This window comes from Bubalus kerabau, chromosome 2 (genome assembly GCF_029407905.1).
Source record: "Bubalus kerabau isolate K-KA32 ecotype Philippines breed swamp buffalo chromosome 2, PCC_UOA_SB_1v2, whole genome shotgun sequence".
Lineage (NCBI taxonomy): Eukaryota > Metazoa > Chordata > Mammalia > Artiodactyla > Bovidae > Bubalus > Bubalus kerabau.
In genome coordinates this window covers 50,454,964-50,472,982 of record NC_073625.1, presented here as the reverse complement: position 1 = coordinate 50,472,982, position 18,019 = coordinate 50,454,964, and the positions used below count along the sequence as shown (strand labels likewise).

At 44.9% G+C, this 18,019-nt stretch overlaps 1 protein-coding gene and 1 pseudogene across 5 annotated transcripts in view; one reads left to right on the top strand and one right to left on the bottom strand.

Annotated features, from left to right (window-relative positions):
- The window catches only part of TIAM1 (TIAM Rac1 associated GEF 1), a 492,037-nt gene that overhangs the window by 341,212 nt on the left and 132,806 nt on the right, over window positions 1-18,019 (bottom strand). The gene's annotated exons all lie outside the window — the stretch shown is intronic.
- Window positions 11,305-12,548, top strand: LOC129644415 (small nuclear ribonucleoprotein G-like; annotated as a pseudogene).

Genomic DNA, 18,019 nt, shown 5'->3' with positions numbered 1-18,019 from the left:
CTTCTGGGTCCCCACGTAACCACGGACGTCCGTCCTCTAGAACCCCTGTTGGGAAGAGTGGCTTTTTCTCGCAGGCACCCTGCTTGTCGCCCAGATCTAAGTGTCTTCAAGGCAGGACCAGTGCTTTCTCTCTGCATGTTGCTTCCCAGGGCTTAAGAATGTGTGCAGAGCACACAGCAGACACCCAAAAGACCCTAACAAAGAAGAGTGTTGCTCCACAGCGGGACCAGGGGCAGAGGACCATCTCTTCCCCTTAGAGAGTCCATCAAAAGAGTCCTGGCGGGCCTCAGACATCATTAAACAGCACCTAATCCATCCAGAAGTCAATTAAGTTCAGCAACCAAACTAAGAAGTTAAGAGGAAAAAAGTTCCCACAAGATGGATAGGGCTGAGGCCCCACAAGCTAAGACAGGCCTTGTCATCTGTGTTATACCACGCGGTGATTTGTAGCTCCGAGGTGAACATAAATCAGGCCTCAAGCAGCAGGCGCGGCCAGTCGACTGGGCCACAGGCATCCTGGCGTTGCCCATGCATCACGCCTGCTGATATCTGGGGGGTACCCAACCCCAGGCAGAGCCAGCCGAAGGGACAGGCGCACCCGGTGACCTAGGCTGCCAAACAGACCGCATGCATGATTTAATAGATCATATTTTTCCCATGCAGTTTTAAATTCAGATAATTCACCCCACATTACTTTAACAAAATATACATATATGCTCTGCGAGCAGGGACCTTTGCCAAGTCTACCCATGGTTGAGTAATCCAATTCAAGTGACTTTGATGAATCCAACACAAAGCTGGGCTGGTAAACACTAGGCGTTAAAAAGGGCTCAGAGAAAGGAGTGATCACGGGGCTCGGGGCTGGGGGGCAAGGGGATGAGGTGGAATCTGTTGGAAAAGAATGGAAAAGGGGAGCTGAGGACATTATAATATGGACAGACACACTCTGAATGCACAGGGCGAAAACGAGACAGACATCATCAGAAAATGAGACAGAGAAGCAACTTGCTCTACAGGAACAGGTTGGACAATTAGGCGTACACCAGACTCTAAGAGAAATAAAATACCAGAGTCTGTGTGTGTGTGTGTGTGTGTGTGTGTGTGTGTGTGTGTGTGTGTCACAGACACAGAGAGATAGAGATTCAAGTCCGTGTTTAGGAAGATAGGTTTCAAGGACATTTCAAAGAAAATTAGAGAGGACTTAAAAAGCGAAAGGTGAAATGTGAAATAGTGAAATGAAAAGGACAAAGAAAAAGAGGTGTCAGTGTTCACACTCAGACTGAAAATCTGGTGGCTGGAAGACTAGTGCCCACACTAACAGTTACCAGGAAGTTGGAAGAGGCAAAATGGTGAGTTCTGAATTCAGGGAGAACTTTCCAGATCAGTGAGTTGGGCTCACAGTGAGGCCCCAAACACCCGCACCCCTGTGCTAGCCCCTCCCCTCCACTGTGGGCGGGGCCTGTAACTGGACTTTGACCAATGGAATATCAGAGCAAAGGCGCTGGGATGCCCCCCACTGACGACAGTTCATTATGAAGACATCCACCTTAGCAGGCTGGGCCTTCAAAAAGAAAGCTGTCCAGGTTACGAGCTGCCTGAGGAGGGGGCTGCGTGGTGGGGACAGAGGGCAACCCCTGGGTACTGAGTGACCTCCAGCTGACATCCATAGCAATGCAGGCAGCTCCATCCCACAACTGAGAGGAAATGAATGAATTCTGCAGCACAGGGAAGAGCTCCGGGGCAGTTTCTTCCCCAGCCTCTTAGATGAGAATGCAGCCTTGATGCCAGCCTTGTCAAAGTGTGCTCGCCACTCAGTCGCATCCGACTCTTTGCCACCTCATGGACTGTAGCCAGCCAGGCTCCTCTGTCCATGGGATTCTCCGGGCAAGAATACGGGAGCCAGTGAAGCTGCTGAGTCGTGTCCGACTCTGCGATCCCATGGACTGTAGCCTACCAGGCTCCTCCATCCATGGAATTTTCCAGGCCAGAGTACTGGAGTGGGTAGCAATTCCCTTCTCCAGGGGATTTTCCCAACCCAGGGATCAAAACCGGGTCTCATGCTTTGCAGGCAGAGTCTTTACCACCTGAGCCACCAGGGAATAGCCTTGTAAGACCCACTCAAGTGCACCCAGACTCGACTCACAGGACTGTGAGAACACAAGTGTGTGTTAAGACCCTAAATTTGTGGGGGTTTGTTGTGAATCCCCCGGAAACTGGAGCAACTGGGCTAAAGATCAGTAGAGAGATCAGGTGTGGACATAAGTCCATCACACAGTGGATAAGAGCCCACGTGCTCGCAGCAAATGGCCTGGGGCTGAGCCCCGGTGCTTCCTAGCTGTGTGATTTATGTATTCGCTCTGTACTTCAGTTTCCTCATTCATACAGTTTAAAAAAGAAGTAAGAGTACCTATCATCCAAGGATGCTACTTATGATTAAATTAATAACTGTTCAGCGCTTAGAATAATACCTGCTCCGGAGGAGCCTAGTGGGCTGCAGTCCATGGGGTCGCTAAGAGTCAGACACAACTGAGCGAGTTCACTTTCCCTTTTCACTTTCATGCATTAGAGAAGGAAATGGCAACCCACTCCAGTGTTCTTGCCTGGAGAATCCCAGGGACGAGGGAGCCTGGTGGCCTGCTGTCTATGGGGTCGCAAAGAGTCGGACACGACTGAAGTGACTTAGCAGCAGCCAGGGTAAACACTACTGGGGGAGGGCGGGTGGATTAAATTCTCAAAGGCAGAAAGTGCTAAGAAAGGCGAAGCAAGAGGTAAAGCAATAAGCAAGCAGGGGAAAAAAGATGGACCAGGGGCAGTGAAAGCAGAGTCAGACAGGAAGAGGCCAGGAGGATGAACAAGATCATAGTCCAAAATCTCACTCCTCACTCCTCAGGACGGCAGAACTTCGATGGGGAATGTCAAGACATATAAGAAAAGGGGGGGACCAAGGAAAAGTCATCAAGTGAGAGAGCAGTAGCAGAATGCAGACATTTCCATAAAGTGTGCATTTGGTTTTAATTTAGAATATTACAAAGTCCAAGTATAATAAATGGCTTTCAGACTTGGAGTTTAAAATATAGCTGTAGAAGTGGCTTTGATTCTTTTAGATGTCTCATAAAATGAAACTTTGTATATGCTAATGTATTGATGTAATAAAACTGAAACAAGATTACTCTCCATTTGAAATTTTTGGAGAGCTTAAAAATGCTTCCATATTTTTTGCTCATCTTGTGGCACTGCAGAACTTTGGTGCAGAGTTTATATTTAGCTAAACTGCTACGTTAACTAAGAAATGCATAAATCTTTTATAATTAATAATTGTAATTCTAAATAAACTGACTATGAAAAAATATTTTTTAAAGGGGTCTGCTCAAAAAAAAAGGAGGGGGGAATTAACTGGCCTACAAAGACTGAATGACCTGGCCCCCGTGGCCTCCTTGCTCAGACACACGGGGATACTCCCTCCTCAAAGCCTTGGCACTGGCTCTTATTATTTCTTCCAGAATGTTCTAGATACACACTTCCTTTCAGTGTTTGCCCAAAAGCCCCTTCTCATCAAACAAGTCCTGACCAACGTATTTTAAATGGTACCCCAATAACCTTGCACCCTGCTTTTACCTATAGTGTTTATCTCCTTCTACCATTCTATACGATTCAGTGTTTGTTATATTTATTGTTTTTCTGTTTCCCCTGCTAGAAGCTCCGAAAAGACAGATCTTCGTCTATACTTTTCACTGATACATATTTCCAGAGTTTAGAACAGGACATAGCTCATAACAGGCACTCAGAAACATGACAACTAAATGCAACATCTCATTTGGAATTAGATGCTTTGGCTTATAAAGGACATTATGAGAACAAGAGCCAAAAAGGAAAAAAAATTGATTGGAAGGTGGGGTGGAGGAAATAAAATTATTTCAGGCTACACTCCCAACTTTCTGAGACTGCTTAAAAAATTTTTTGCAGTATTAAAAATTAAAGAGCTAAAACTCTAACATGCTGGTAATAACCCAAAAAGACCAGAAGGCTCCTCATCACTTTATTATAAATATTTATGTATTTCTGCAATAAACTTACTTACAAAACAGAAAGAGACTCCCAGACTTGGAAAATGAACTTTTGGTTGCCAGGGCGAACAGACAGTTAGAGAGTGTGGGAAGGTCATGTACACGCTGCTATATTTAAAATGGATAACCAACAAGGACGTATTGTATAGCACATGCAACTCTGTTCAGTGTTATGTGGCAGCCTGGATGGGAGGGAGGGTTTGGGGGAGAATGGATACATGTATACGTGCAGCTGGGTGCCCTCACTGTTTCCCTGAAAGTATCACAACACTGTTACTCAGCAATATCCCAGTACAAAATAAAAAGTCCCAAAGAAGCAAATAAATATTTATATATTTCTGGAAAAGGCAATGAAATCAATGAAACGGGAAAGACTGAAGAACAGGAAAGTTCATTTCTATTAACACTCCACATGGCTTTTACAAAGAGCATATATTACTTACATAATATTTTAATAGTGAAATGTACATGGGGAAAAAAAAATAAGCTGGCCCACAGACCATTTCTGGGAGGGAGCAGAAAGGATGGAGGGACAAGCAGGGAGCAAGGCCTTTGGGTTTCCTTCCCAGAAGCACCACAGCTCCCCAGGGACACTGCGGGGTCTCTGCTGGCACACAGAAGGGGGGGACCTGGTGGAGACCAGCAGCCCAGTGCCCACAGAAAGGCAGCCTGCCCACCCAACTGCTGAGGACAGCTCCCCCCAGAGCCCCTTCCCACAGCCCAGCAAACTAGAGAGCGCCTGCAGGGCTCAGAAGACACTCCTGAAGGTAAGATTTTCAAATAACACATGGCTCATGCTATTTATAGTTTTTGTCATTGCAAGGAAGTTAATAGTTTACTGAAATCGATCAACCTGCCATTTAACTTACTATGGAAAGTTGTCTTATGAGGACATCATCCCCATGGACCCATAATCCAATTGAACTATTCAATCCTATTTACACATACACACACATACACACACACACACACACACACACACACACGAGTTGGTCCATTCAAATCAACATATAAGCAGGATCCACACACTGCAGTGGGTTGACCGAATTCTTTGGTTTCTTCATCAAGAATTCCCCTTTTCTTCCTCTTTTTATATCCTTTACGCTGTTTTTCTTGCCATTTTCCCATTTCCATTCAATGTCTACACAGTTTAAAGCACTCCTCTGTCTGCCCTTTCTGTGACCTCCACCCACTAATTTCCTCCTGGATCACTTTTTGCTTTACAGAGTTTTGCTGTTTTCTGTCAAACCTCAACATGAATCAGCCATAGGTACACGTATATCTCCTTCCTTTTGAACCTCCCTCCCATTTCCCCCCCATCCCACCCCTCTAGGTTGATACAGAGCCCCTGTTTGAGTTTCCTGAGCCATACAGCAAATTCCCGTTGGCTGTCTATTTTACATATGGTGATGTAAGTTTCCATGTTCCTCTTTCCATGCATCTCACCCTCTCCTCCCCTCTCCCCATGTCCATAAGTCTATTCTCTATGGCTGTTTCTCCAACTGCTGCCCTGTAAATAAATTTTTCAGAACCATTTTTCTACTGGATCACTTTTTAAATTTATTTATCTGACTGTGCCTCATCTTAGGTGAAGCATGCGGGTCTAGTTCCCTGACCAGGGATCTAACCAGGGCTCCCTGCCAAGCTCTCTGACCACCCTAGTACAGACGCACTCTGTTCAAGCTCCAGCAGGGAGCTCACAGGAGAGATAGGAGCCCCTAGAGAACTCTGCCAATCACAGCATAAACCACACAGAAAACCAAAGTGTAAAAAAATTCCCCAGAAACACCCATACTTCATGGCTTGGCCGCTAACCACAACTTAGGTGAATCACTGTCCCTCCTGGGCTTCTGTTTCTCCACCATTAGAATAACTGGAATAAATAAGATGATAATAATGAAATGATGATGTTGACATTAATTGGATGTTCATTGCCCAAAGCTCCTCCAAGATTCCTTCCAGCCAAGACTGTGGTCTTTGGTAATCACACACTGCATTAGCAAAGGATGACAACCTCCTTGGGTGGGTAAAGGGTGGAGGGAGCAGGGGGTGGAGGAGACTATTTCACCAATGACAATGGGGAAAACTAGGGGAAAAGAGTAAAACTAGGGACAGTGGTGACAAAGAAACTGAGACCACTGAAGTGGATAACAAAATGTCAGTCATCAATATAATCCAAATTTGAACAACAAGCCATTTTCTCAAAGCACTTTTTTATACATTAGCGAATTTGATTCACACCAACTGACAAAGGTCCATCTAGTCAGAGCTATGGTTTTTCCAGTGGTCATGTATGGATGTGAGAGCTGGACTATAAAGAGAGCTGAGCACAGAAGAATTGATGCTTTTGAACTGTGGTGTTGGAGAAGACTCTTGAGAGTCCCTTGGACTGCAAGGAGATCCAACCAGTCCATTCTGAAGGAGATCAGCCCTGGGATTTCTTTGGAAGGAATGATGCTAAAGCTGAAACTCCAATACTTCAGCCACCTGATGGGAAGAACCAACTCACTGGAAAAGACCCTGATGCTGGGAAAGATTGAAGGTGGGAGGAGAAGGGAAGGACAGAGGATGAGATGGCTGGATGGCATCACTGATTCAATGGACATGAGTTTGAGTGAACTCCAGGAGTTGGTGATGGACAGGGAGGCCTGCTGTGCTGCAATCCATGGGGTCACAAAGAGTCGGACATGACTGAGCGACTGAACTGAACTGAACTGAACCAACAAATGATTCACGATGGAGTAAGAAGTTAACGGTAGAGTCTTGGGTATAAGAGTGTATCACTAGACCCATGGTTCTCAACCAGGGCAATTTTATTCAGCTTCCCCAGGAACCTTTAGCAATGTCTGGAGCCACTTGGGTTTTCACAGGTGGGACAGGGTCCTAGCCTCTAGTGGGCAGAGGCTGAGAATGCTTCTAATCACCCTACAAAGCTCAGGACAGCCTGCCTCACAAGGACGCATTCAGCCCAAAGTGTCTGCAGTTCTAACATAGAGAGATGCTGATTGGGGGAATCTTGTAACCCAAGTGAAACTGCGCTGGGAGGATGTGGATAGAGAGAGGGTCGGCAGTGTATGCTCTGTGCTTAGTCACTTCAATCGTGTGACCCCATGGACTGTAGCCCGCCAGGCTCCTCTGTCCATGGGATTCTCCACCAAGAATACTGGAGTGGGTTGCCATGCCCTCCTCCAGGGAATCTTCCTGGCCCAGGGATCAAACCTGCATCTCTTACATCTGGTGCATTGGCAGGCAAGTTCTCTATCACTAGCGCCAACTGGGAAGCTCTCAAACCACAGATAGATAAGAAAACCTGCCCCCTATCTAAGCCTCCATGATGCCGATCACACCAACACACAAGATCTGATATGGAGGGATTTCCCTGATGGTCCAGCAGCTAAGAATCCTCATTCCCAGTGCAGGGGGTCCTGGTTTACATCCCTGGTCAAGGAACTAGATCCCACGTGCCCCAACTAAAAGCCAGTGCAGCCAAATAAATAGTTTTTTAATTTTTTAAGATTGGATAAGGAAGCTGTCTTGCTTTAGTTTGCTCACTGAGATAGGTCAGAACACATCTTTCTGAATCTCTATTACTCCCTCAATGTAGTCACCTTGGAAAACTATTTATAAGACCCTCTCCACCTGAAGAATTCCCCTGCATAGCAGACTCGTCTCTGAATGAGGGGTATGGCAGCCTCTGACTGAGGTCACAGGCCACTGGCGACCTTGGAAAGGACAGGCAAAGAACGTGCCAGTGAATGAGAAAATTCCGAGGGCCCTCATTCTATCATGAGACCAGAGCAGTGAGACAAGGGTTGCTGATGGGATGAGCAGAGAGTGTAACGAGGGGCTGCTACTTCATATTCAGTTCTTGGAGGCTTGCTCAGGAAGGCGATATTTGAATCTTAACTGAAAAAAAATTTTTTTAATAAGAAAAAGCATTTTTTAAGAAAGAATTTTAATAAAAAGTAAAGCCATCCAAATAGAGGGGGAAAGAGCTATTGATGAAGATATTTCAAACAATACACTCCAGACTCTAAAAGCTATTTTCAAAAACCAGTGAACCAGTGAAGTTGCTCAGTCCTTTCCAACTCTTTGAGACCCCATGGGCTGTAGCCTACCAGGCTCCTCCATCCATGGAATTTTCCAGCCAAGAGTACTAGAGTGGGTTGCCATTTCCTTCTCCAGGGGCTCTTCCCAACCCAGGGATCAAACCCAGGTCTCCCGCGTTGCAGGCAGACGCTTTACTGTCTGAGCCACCAGGGAAGCCCCAAACTTCTGAACAGCAGGAGTCTCCTTCAAATTAAGTATACTGGGCAGTGCTGCCCCCTCAGACCTGTACCTCCGAGGTAACTCTTTCAAAAGATGAGCTCTGGTGTGACTGTTTTGACCTCAACCTCTTTACAGAGCTAACCTCCCCCAACAAGCTGGGCCTCAGGTATTCAGCACCAAGGGCAGTGAACAGCACCCACCACCACCACTGCTCTGAGAAGAAGCCTAGATACGGCGGGTCCTGGACAAGGAATGCTTGAACCAAAGGAGGAGCAAATAAAAGCTCAGGTCTAGCAGAGAACAGACTTGTAGTTGCCAAGGGGGACTGGGGTGGGAGTTGGGGATTGTTGTTGCTGTTTAGTCCCTAAGTGGTATTCGATTCTTTGCAACCCCATGGACTGAAAGCACACCAGGCTTTCCTGTCCCTCACCATCTCCTGGAGTTTGCTCAAACTCATGTCCACTGAGTAGGTGATGCCATCCAACTATCTCATCCTCTGTCGTCCCCTTCTCCTCCTGCCCTTCAACCTTTCCCAGCATCAGGGTCTTTTCCAATGAGTCAGCTCTTTGCATCAGGTGGCCAGGGTATTGGAGTTTCAGCTTCAACATCAGTCTTTCCAATGAATATTCAGGACTGACTTCCTTTAGGACGGACTGGTTGGATCTCCTTGCAGTCCAAGGGACTCTCAAGAGTCTTCTCCAGCACCATAATTCGAAAACATCAATTCTTTGACGCTTGGCCTTCTTTATGGTTCAACTCTCACATCCATCTGGGATTAGCAGACATAAAATTACATATAGGATGAATAAACAGCAAGGGCCTTCCTATGATACAGCACAGAGAACTCTAGTCAATAACCTGTGATAAATCATCATAGAAAAGAATATTTTAAAAAAGAATGTCTATTTGTCTATAGCTGAGTCACTGTGCTGGACAGTCTGCCGTACAGCAGGGATTGGCACAACATTGTAAATCAATTGTACTTCAATAAAAATAAATAAATTAAATTGTAAAAGCTCAGGTCTGCCTGGACTGTTCTCTCCTGGTGCCCTTATTTCAGTCCTTGTATGATCTCGTCTCCCAGGCCTCAGGGAACTAACTGCCCAGCCACAGGGAAACTGAGGTCTAGGCTCTGAATCTGGGAGTCCAACCTCTTCCCCTCTTTTTCCTGGTGGCGCTTCTTTTAAGACTCATCATCTGTGGCCATCTCAGCAATAAGATCGATCCTCGGGGCTAGATTAGGGATGGGTCTAGAGAAGCTAAGGAGGTTTCTCAGCCTGATTGAAACACAAACCCCAGGCTAACCTGCCTGGGGTTAGTGGCAGGTCCACTACCTGGGCAAAAAGGTCCTCTACCTGGCCTATATCAACGCCCCAGGAAAGTACCCTGTGATCTGAGCTGAAGCCACAGCCCATATTAAAGAGTCTCTCTCTCCTCTCTTCCCTAATCAACAAGGCAGCAGGAGGCTTATGGTAAGGCATTAGAGGACTCTGTCCTAGCCCTTCCTCTAGTAAGTATCTCTCTCTACCACACACACACACACACAGCACTTAATAAGGCAGGCAAGATGCTACAGTCTCTGCAGAGATTCAGAACCGCTATTGTAGGAACTAATTCAGATATCACCACTTCCTAAAAGGTTCCCTGCCCGCCCAAGCTTAAGCTTCACACTTCAAAGAAGGATTGTTAATTACACATTATGATACCAACTATTTCCAAATGTATTATGAAACAGGAGCTATGCTAAGCAATTTTATTGCTTTAATTCTTTCCTTCATTTTTAATAATTACACTCTGGTTTTTAATACATGAAGATGCAATGAAGGGGAAAAAATACTCCTTTGTATTTTAAATCTATCTCCATATTTTTTTTTTACATAAAGAATTTCAAAGCCATCCGCAATAATGTAGCATACAATATAGCCAAAACACAAAAGGAATGGCTTAGGGAGGCAACTTTGAGCTCACCAAGTAGACAAATGAGCAAAGCTCACCCTCCCAACTTGAAGAAACTTATGGACAAGAACAACAGACTGGTTCCAAATAGGAAAAGGAGTACGTCAAGGCTGTATATTGTCACCCTGCTTATTTAACTTATATGCAGAGTACATCATAAGAAATGCTGGGCTGGAAGAAAGACAAGCTGGAATCAAGATTGCCGGGAGAAATATCAATAACCTCAGATATGCAGATGACACCACCCTTATGGCAGAAAGTGAAGAGGAACGAAAAAGCCTCTTGATGAAGGTGAAAGTGGAGAGTGAAAAAGTTGGCTTAAAGCTCAACATTCAGAAAACGAAGGTCATGGCATCTGGTCCCATCACTTCATGGGAAATAGATGGGGAAACAGTGGAAACAGTGTCAGACTTTATTTTTCTGGGCTCCAAAATCACTGCAAATGCTGACTGCAGCCATGAAATTAAAAGACGCTTACTCCTTGGAAGGAAAGTTATGACCAACCTAGATAGCATATTCAAAAGCAGAGACATTACTTTGCCAACAAAGATTCATCTAGTCAAGGCTATGGTTTTTCCTGTGGTCATGTATGGATGCGAGAGTTGGACTGTGAAGGCTGAGCGCCGAAGAATTGATGCTTTTGAACTGTGGTGTTGGAGAAGACTCCTGAGAGTCCCTTGGACTGCAAGGAGATCCAACCAGTCCATTCTGAAGGAGATCAGCCCTGGGATTTCTTTGGAAGGAATGATGCTAAAGCTGAAACTCCAGTACTTTGGCCACCTCATGCAAAGAGTTGACTCATTGGAAAAGACTCTGATGCTGGGAGGGATTGGGGGCAGGAGGAGAAGGGGACGACAGAGGATGAGATGGCTGGATGGCATCACTGACTTGATGGACATGAGTCTGAGTGAACTCCGGGAGTTGGTGATGGACAGGGAGGCCTGGCGTGCTGCGATTCATGGGGTCGCAAAGAGTAGGACACGATTGAGTGACTGATCTGATCTGATCTGATCTGATGGACAAGAAGTTATCACTGAAATTAAATGGTGGCAGATATGTCCAAGGAATACTGTGAGGATTTGATCCCTGTATGTATCTTGGGATAGATGACTATGTGGAGATGGCAAATAGCAACAGAAAAATACTGAGTGGTGGCAATATGAGGAAATAGAATCTTCACGTTAGAAGCCCTGGAATACGTATGGACAATGGCTGTGTTCACCAGAGAAATCAATTACTCTCATGCATCGCCTCTCCATATTTTACTATGATAAAAATTGGGTCGTGTACATTCTTACTGAACTTTTTTGTTAAATAAATTTTTATAATCATAAAAAAAAAAGGAATAGCTTAGATAAAACTAGCTGAGTTCCATTTAAGGGAAAAAATGCAAGTCTACTTAATTTGAAAACTTTTAACATGAGACATTTGCTGAAAGGATACAGAATTCTTTCTCAAACAAAGGCAAAACAAGCCACAAAAGAGTACACTGGTAGAAGAGAAAGCTTTATACTAGCTAAGGAAGAAAGCATAACAAATCAAGAGTCAAATGCTGAATGTGCAGATTATTAATAATCAATTATCGGCCCGGTAAAATGACACCATTCTTTAATGCGAACCCACCCATGTTGAATTAGATTTCCAAATAAGTAGAAGGATGATGTCATCTAATGGTTAGAAAAATGAACAGAGAAAAATAAAATTATTTTAACAGCTTAAAATCTGTGAGCCATGGAATTTCACATTCACAGGTACTAAGGCTGAGTGACATTTCAGTAATGAGGAATTATTTTTGTTTGATCCACAGGCTAAAGCCTTATCATCTGCTTTCCTTCCAGCCCAGAGGTCAGCAAACTTTCTTTTTGTAAAGGGCCAAACAGGAAATAGTTCAAGCTTTGTTCAGGCCAATACTCAATTCTGCCGTTGCAGTACTAAAGCAAATACCAAGAATACATTAAAAAAACAGGCATGGCTGTGTTCCACTAAAAATTTATTTACAATAACAGAATCGTGGGCTGTGATTTCACCTACTCCTGTTGTCATCCTCACTGTGCTATAAGAAAGAGGGGTGAGACAGAGCACGCTTAAGACACTCCTGTAAGAAACGGCAGGAATGGACTTCCCTGGTGGTCCAGTGGCTAAGACTTCACACTCCCAATGCAGGTGGCCTGGGTTCCACCCCTGGTCGGGGAACTAGAGCTCATGTGCCGCACATGAGTTCGTATGTCGCAGCTGAAGATCCGCATGCTGCACAACTAAGGCATGGTGTAGTCAAATAAATAAAATAAATAAATATTTTTTTAAAAAGAAAGAAGGAAATGGCAGGAATAATTAAAGACAGCAGGCAGATCTGAAACTACCCACCAAGACATTGAGCACAGCCCCTCATACTCAAGAGTATTCTTCAAGACCAAATTCAAATCTCGATACACGAGGTAGGAATCTCTCAGCAACCTTTGTTCTCAAACTGCAAGAGTTCCCCCCTCACAGAGTCAGCTTCTACCCTACCATACGGCTGGTTTTCCAAACTGGGTGAGAGAACACGCTACGCTATCACGTGTCAACTATCCTGGACCCAAAATTTGAACCTAAATCTGAGCCAGCCTTTAGTTTACAGGACACCTTGGGGACAAAGAAATATGTTAAATGGCAACACCAGAATGGTGGCAATAAAATCTACGCTGTAGGAAACCATATAGATCCAGATTCAAAAGTCTCAAAAGATCTAGCTGCTTTGACCAAATATATCACAAGACAGGACAAGAGAGGGACACGAAGCCTGTGAATTAAGAGAGACTTCAAGGACTTCCCTGGTGGTCCCGGGGTCAAGAATTCACATTCCAATGGAGGGGACAAGGGTTTGATCCATGGTCAAGGATCTCAGATCCCACATGCCTTGGAGCAACTACGCTGGCTCACCACAACTAGAGAAACACCTGCCACAATGAAGACCCAGCACAGCCAAAAACAGAGAGAGAGAGATTTAAGAGACATCAACCAAACGCACTCTGTGGACTGTGTTTAAATCCCTCGGTTGCTCTAAGGTATTTTTAACTAACTGTGAAAAGATATTTCTTAGACAATCAGAGAAATCTGAACATGAATATTCAGTGATATTAAGAAATGAGTCACTGTTCATTTTTTATGTGTAATAATAGTATTGTGTTGCTGTTTTAACAAAAAGAATGCCTATCTTTTCAGAGAGTCATATTGAAATATGTATAAATAAATCTGATTTTCCTTTTAAACCCTCATCCTGAAATTCTTCTTTCACAAATCTGGTTGTTTTGATCCTGCAGAAGTCACTGCTTTTCAAATATACCCATGAATGGAGTGATGCAGAAAGAAAAGAGGGTGAAAATCAATACATATGAAAGACAGACTTAGGGCTAAATGATAGATAAATTTAAAAGACTAATATATTTATATACCCTTAATGGACCTAGAAGGTCCTTCAGAGCATATATACCATGTGGAGGTCAGGCTTCTGATAATGTTAACATCTGGAAAGCAGCTATCAATCTGGAAATTAAAAAAAAAAAGACTTCTGAGTGATAAAGAGCTTTCACAAAGCCCATGCATTTTACTCCAGGAGAGAAAAAGAAGCACATCATTCATGAAACTGTATCAAACAAGGCATAAGAAAGAGCTAACTCCAAAGAAAAGAAACAAAAGACTTAGAGAAGAAGCAGGGCAGTGCAGGAGTTCATGAGATAAAGACAGAGTCCACACAGAGTAAAACCCCAGGGCATCAGCCCAGCGCAGCCTTCTACAAGGAACCATACCCCAGAGTTGGCAGCACAGGCTTAAACAGGCTCAGCGTCCTGCTAAAGAAAGCAAGAAGGGCAACACAGACACTGCTTAAAATTATCTTCATTAAGATGGTTCAATTTAAGAAGCTAAACTATTCACTTAATGGAGAGATCAGGTTTTACAAAAAGGCAGAATTGAGGTCAATGCGAAAAAACGAAGACAGACTTTGAGCTTGAAATGGACGCAGAGCTTCTCAACAATGAAAACCAGCCCCCAAGGGAGTGAATGGGGCTCCTCGACTGCTGTCTGGAGGTACTGAACTCCTCAAAGTGAGCTCCCTGTGATTCTCAACACTGGGTGAGGTTGGACCAGAGGTCCTTGAGATGATCTGGAGCAATTTCAAGGGTTTCTGGTGGGTAAAGTTTAAGAAAAAAAACTACTCTGATGCTTGTTAAAATGGTAAGACTTTTTTCAGAGCTATTGTAAAATAGGAGGGAGATGAGGCTCAACTCGGAATGTAGCAAAGACAGCTGAGGATTCACAGCAAACAAACAGAGTGAGGTGGTCAGGAGTCAGAAAATTACTAAGAGGAGACATCCGGGTAGGGAGATGCCCATTAAACAAACAAGCCATAGGATTTTTGCTGAAGGCAGCCCTGTGACCAGATATTGAGGATGATCGCCTACCAAAGCTGGGCGGGTGGCCCCATGTTCCTCTGTAGACTGACTTCAGATTCTTGCTAAAATGGGACTAGGCAGAGAAAAGACAGGACAGGGACCAAGGTCCAGATCCAGACAAAAATAGAACTCAGACGAGCCCAAGTCTGCTCTTCAACCCCAGACTGCCCAGATCCCAGGTTGGTGACATCACGTACACCCACAGCCTCATAACAATGCATAACACTTTTTAACTTCGTAATTGCTTCCTCATATAATCTCTCTGCTTGTAAACTCCAGAAATGCTAATTTCTATACATCAAGCTACCTTAAGATAGGAGGAAACTACCTTCGAAAATAATTCCACGTGAGTAATTGATAGGCACTCCTCTGTGATGATGAAGCAGACTGCTTCATCATCATGAGGCAAAATGAAGCCTTTTAAAGCGGCCTTGAGGGCTACAGTTGCAGAGTCAGACACGACTGAGCACTCACTCACTCTGTGTAATAACAGGCATACAAATAAAATACAGAAAAAATAAATGACTGGATTTCAAAGCATCTGAAAAGAGCAGGAAGCTTCCAATCCCTAACAGGATTACAAAACCTCCATAACACGAGCTCAGCAATTTTCCACGATGCCCAATCCCCAGAGAGAGTGTTTACGGATGACAGAGCCGCTTCCTGGTCTCCTGAAAGTACCATCTACAGGATAAGTTATTTACCAGGTGTAAAACAGATAGCTAGTGGGAACCTGCTATAAAGCACAGGGTGCTCTGTGCTGACCTAGATTAATAGGATGAGGGTGGGGGTTGGAGGGAGGTCTAAGAGGCAGAATATATATGTATACATACAGCTTATTCATTCAGTTGTATAGCAGAAGCTGACACTACCTTGTAAAGCTATAATACTCTAATTCAAAAAAAAAATCTGAATGGCAACAAACTAAATATTCTCTGGTTACCCTTTATATTACTCCCCATCTTTTCCACTCGTTCTGTGTCCTAAGAGTAAAGTGAGGTGAAAGCGTTAGTTGCTCAGTTGTGTCCGGCTCTTTGCGACCCCATGGACCATCACCCATCAGGCTCCTCTGTGGAGGGGATTTTTTCAGGCAAGAATATGGGAGTGGGTTGCCATTCTCCTCTCCAGGGAGATCTTCCCAACCCAGGGATCGAACCTGGGTCTCCTGCATTGTAGGTGGATTCTTTACCATCTGAGCCACCAGGGAAGCCCTGGGTGACCTCAATGATATGCATCAACCTGGGCCCTCTGGCCCCTTGGGAGGTACTGGGAGATTGGTACCGGGAGAGTAGGTATCAGGAGAGTAGGCAAAGGATAAGGAAGGAAGGGGCATTCATCCCCTGGTTTCTTCCCTGCAGGATCTCCCCAGCACAGGTCACAGCTTCTCCCAGTGACAGTCTCCTTCTATCCTTACTTCCAGGGGTTAGAGGGTGCCACAAACTTGTTGTTGTTGTTCAGTCGCTCAGTCATGTCCAACTCTTTGTGACCCCATGGACTATAGCCCACCGGGCTCCTCTGTCCTTCACTATCTCCGGGAGTTTGCTCAAAGTCATGTCCACTGAGTTGGTGATGCTATCTGTCCATCTCATCCTCTGACACCCTCTTCTCCTAATGTCTCCTACTCCTCTTGCCTTCAGCCTTTCACCACAGACCTTACTCTCCCAAAATTCATATAGTGAATTCTGTTATGCATTGAAGGCACCAAGCCAGAGGGGTTCCTCTCTCCCCACAGTGTACTTTCTGCCCCTTTCTTCTGCTCAACACCCTGACACACCTTTATTAAACTCTCTCTGTCGTGATTTTGAGTGTGACGTGCATTGGGTTGGCCAAAAACCTCATTCGTAATATAACAATACCCAAACAAAATTTTTGGCCAACCCAATATTTCCCACCCTCGTTCCAACTAACAACAATGGAATGAGAAGAGGGGCAGAGAATCAAAATTTTCAGTGTCCATATTTACCCTCAATTGGTGGTAGGGGAGGGGCTCAAATTTTAAGCTAGACTTCACAATGTGTGTATGTTCAAGAAGGCTCTGAATATACGAGTCAGAAGTTAAGTACAGAACTTTGCAGAAGTGGATACTTTTTTCTGAAAAGAGAAATCCAGAAAGCAAAGGGTCAAATTTTTAATTGTATTCTCCAAACTGAAGTGAAGTAAAACTCGCTCAGTCATGTCCGACTCTTTGTGACCCCGTGGATTGTAGCCTGCCAGGCTCCTCTGTCCATGGAATTCTCCAGGCAAGAATACTGGAGTGGGTTGCCATTCCCTTCTCCAGGGGATCTTCCCAATCCAGGGATCAAACCAGATCTCCCAGCATTGCAAGCAGATTCTTTACCATCTGAGCCACGAGAGAAGCCTGAATTCTCCAAAACTGACCTAAAAATGGAAAGTCAATGCTCTAAGAGAAAAACAGCACAGAAACTGCCACCCAGGAGAAGAAAAATGACCAGGCTGACAGCGGGTACCCATGCCAGCTACGGGAGCAGAACACAGTCTCCGAGCGGCTGGACTGAAGGAGGGACACCCACCTCCCCTGCGCCCAGCATCACCCACCCCACGAAGGCAGCTGGAATGGTGTGTTCCTGAGAATCACTCACGGCTCCCTCCCAATAGTCAAGTGACATTTCAAAAGCTCATCAGCTCAGCAGGTGCTTGGATGCAATAGCAATAGCAAAAAAAAAAAAAAAAAAAAAAAACAGTTCCGGGCTATGGAAAATCTTGTCCTGTTGTTCTGAGAAGCTCGGAGCATGGAAGCCAGAAGAGTGTGGAAGCGAAGTGTGTGCAAAAGAACAGGAGCAGAGAAAGGGACAGAGGAGTAGAGCTGAGCTGACCCCACAGGAAATGCCCCAGAGTTAGGCAGGGATGACCCCCACTGTGGTGCCAGCCCCTTACTTCACAGACACATATTGCAAGTCCTGAACCCAGCGCTGCCCCTCACCTGCTGTGTGGCTGAGGATATGTGGCTCACCCTCTCTGAGTCTCACACTCTTTCCCCCTTTACCCTTCAGAATAGGGAAGCCCGGTGGCTCTTGGTAAACAATCCGCCTGCCAATGTAGAAGACATAAGTTTGATCCCTGGGTGGGGAAGGTCCCCTGGAAAAGGAAATGGCAACCCACTCCAGTATCCTTGCCTGGGAAATCCCCTGGACGGAGGACCCTGGTGGGCTAAAGTTCATGGGGTCACAAAAGAGTCAGACACAAGTGAGTGACTAAAAAACAAAAACAAACAAACAAACCAAAAAAAATGCATTTCATAGAGGTGTTGTGGGGATCAAAAAGAAAATTCCTCTTAAACCT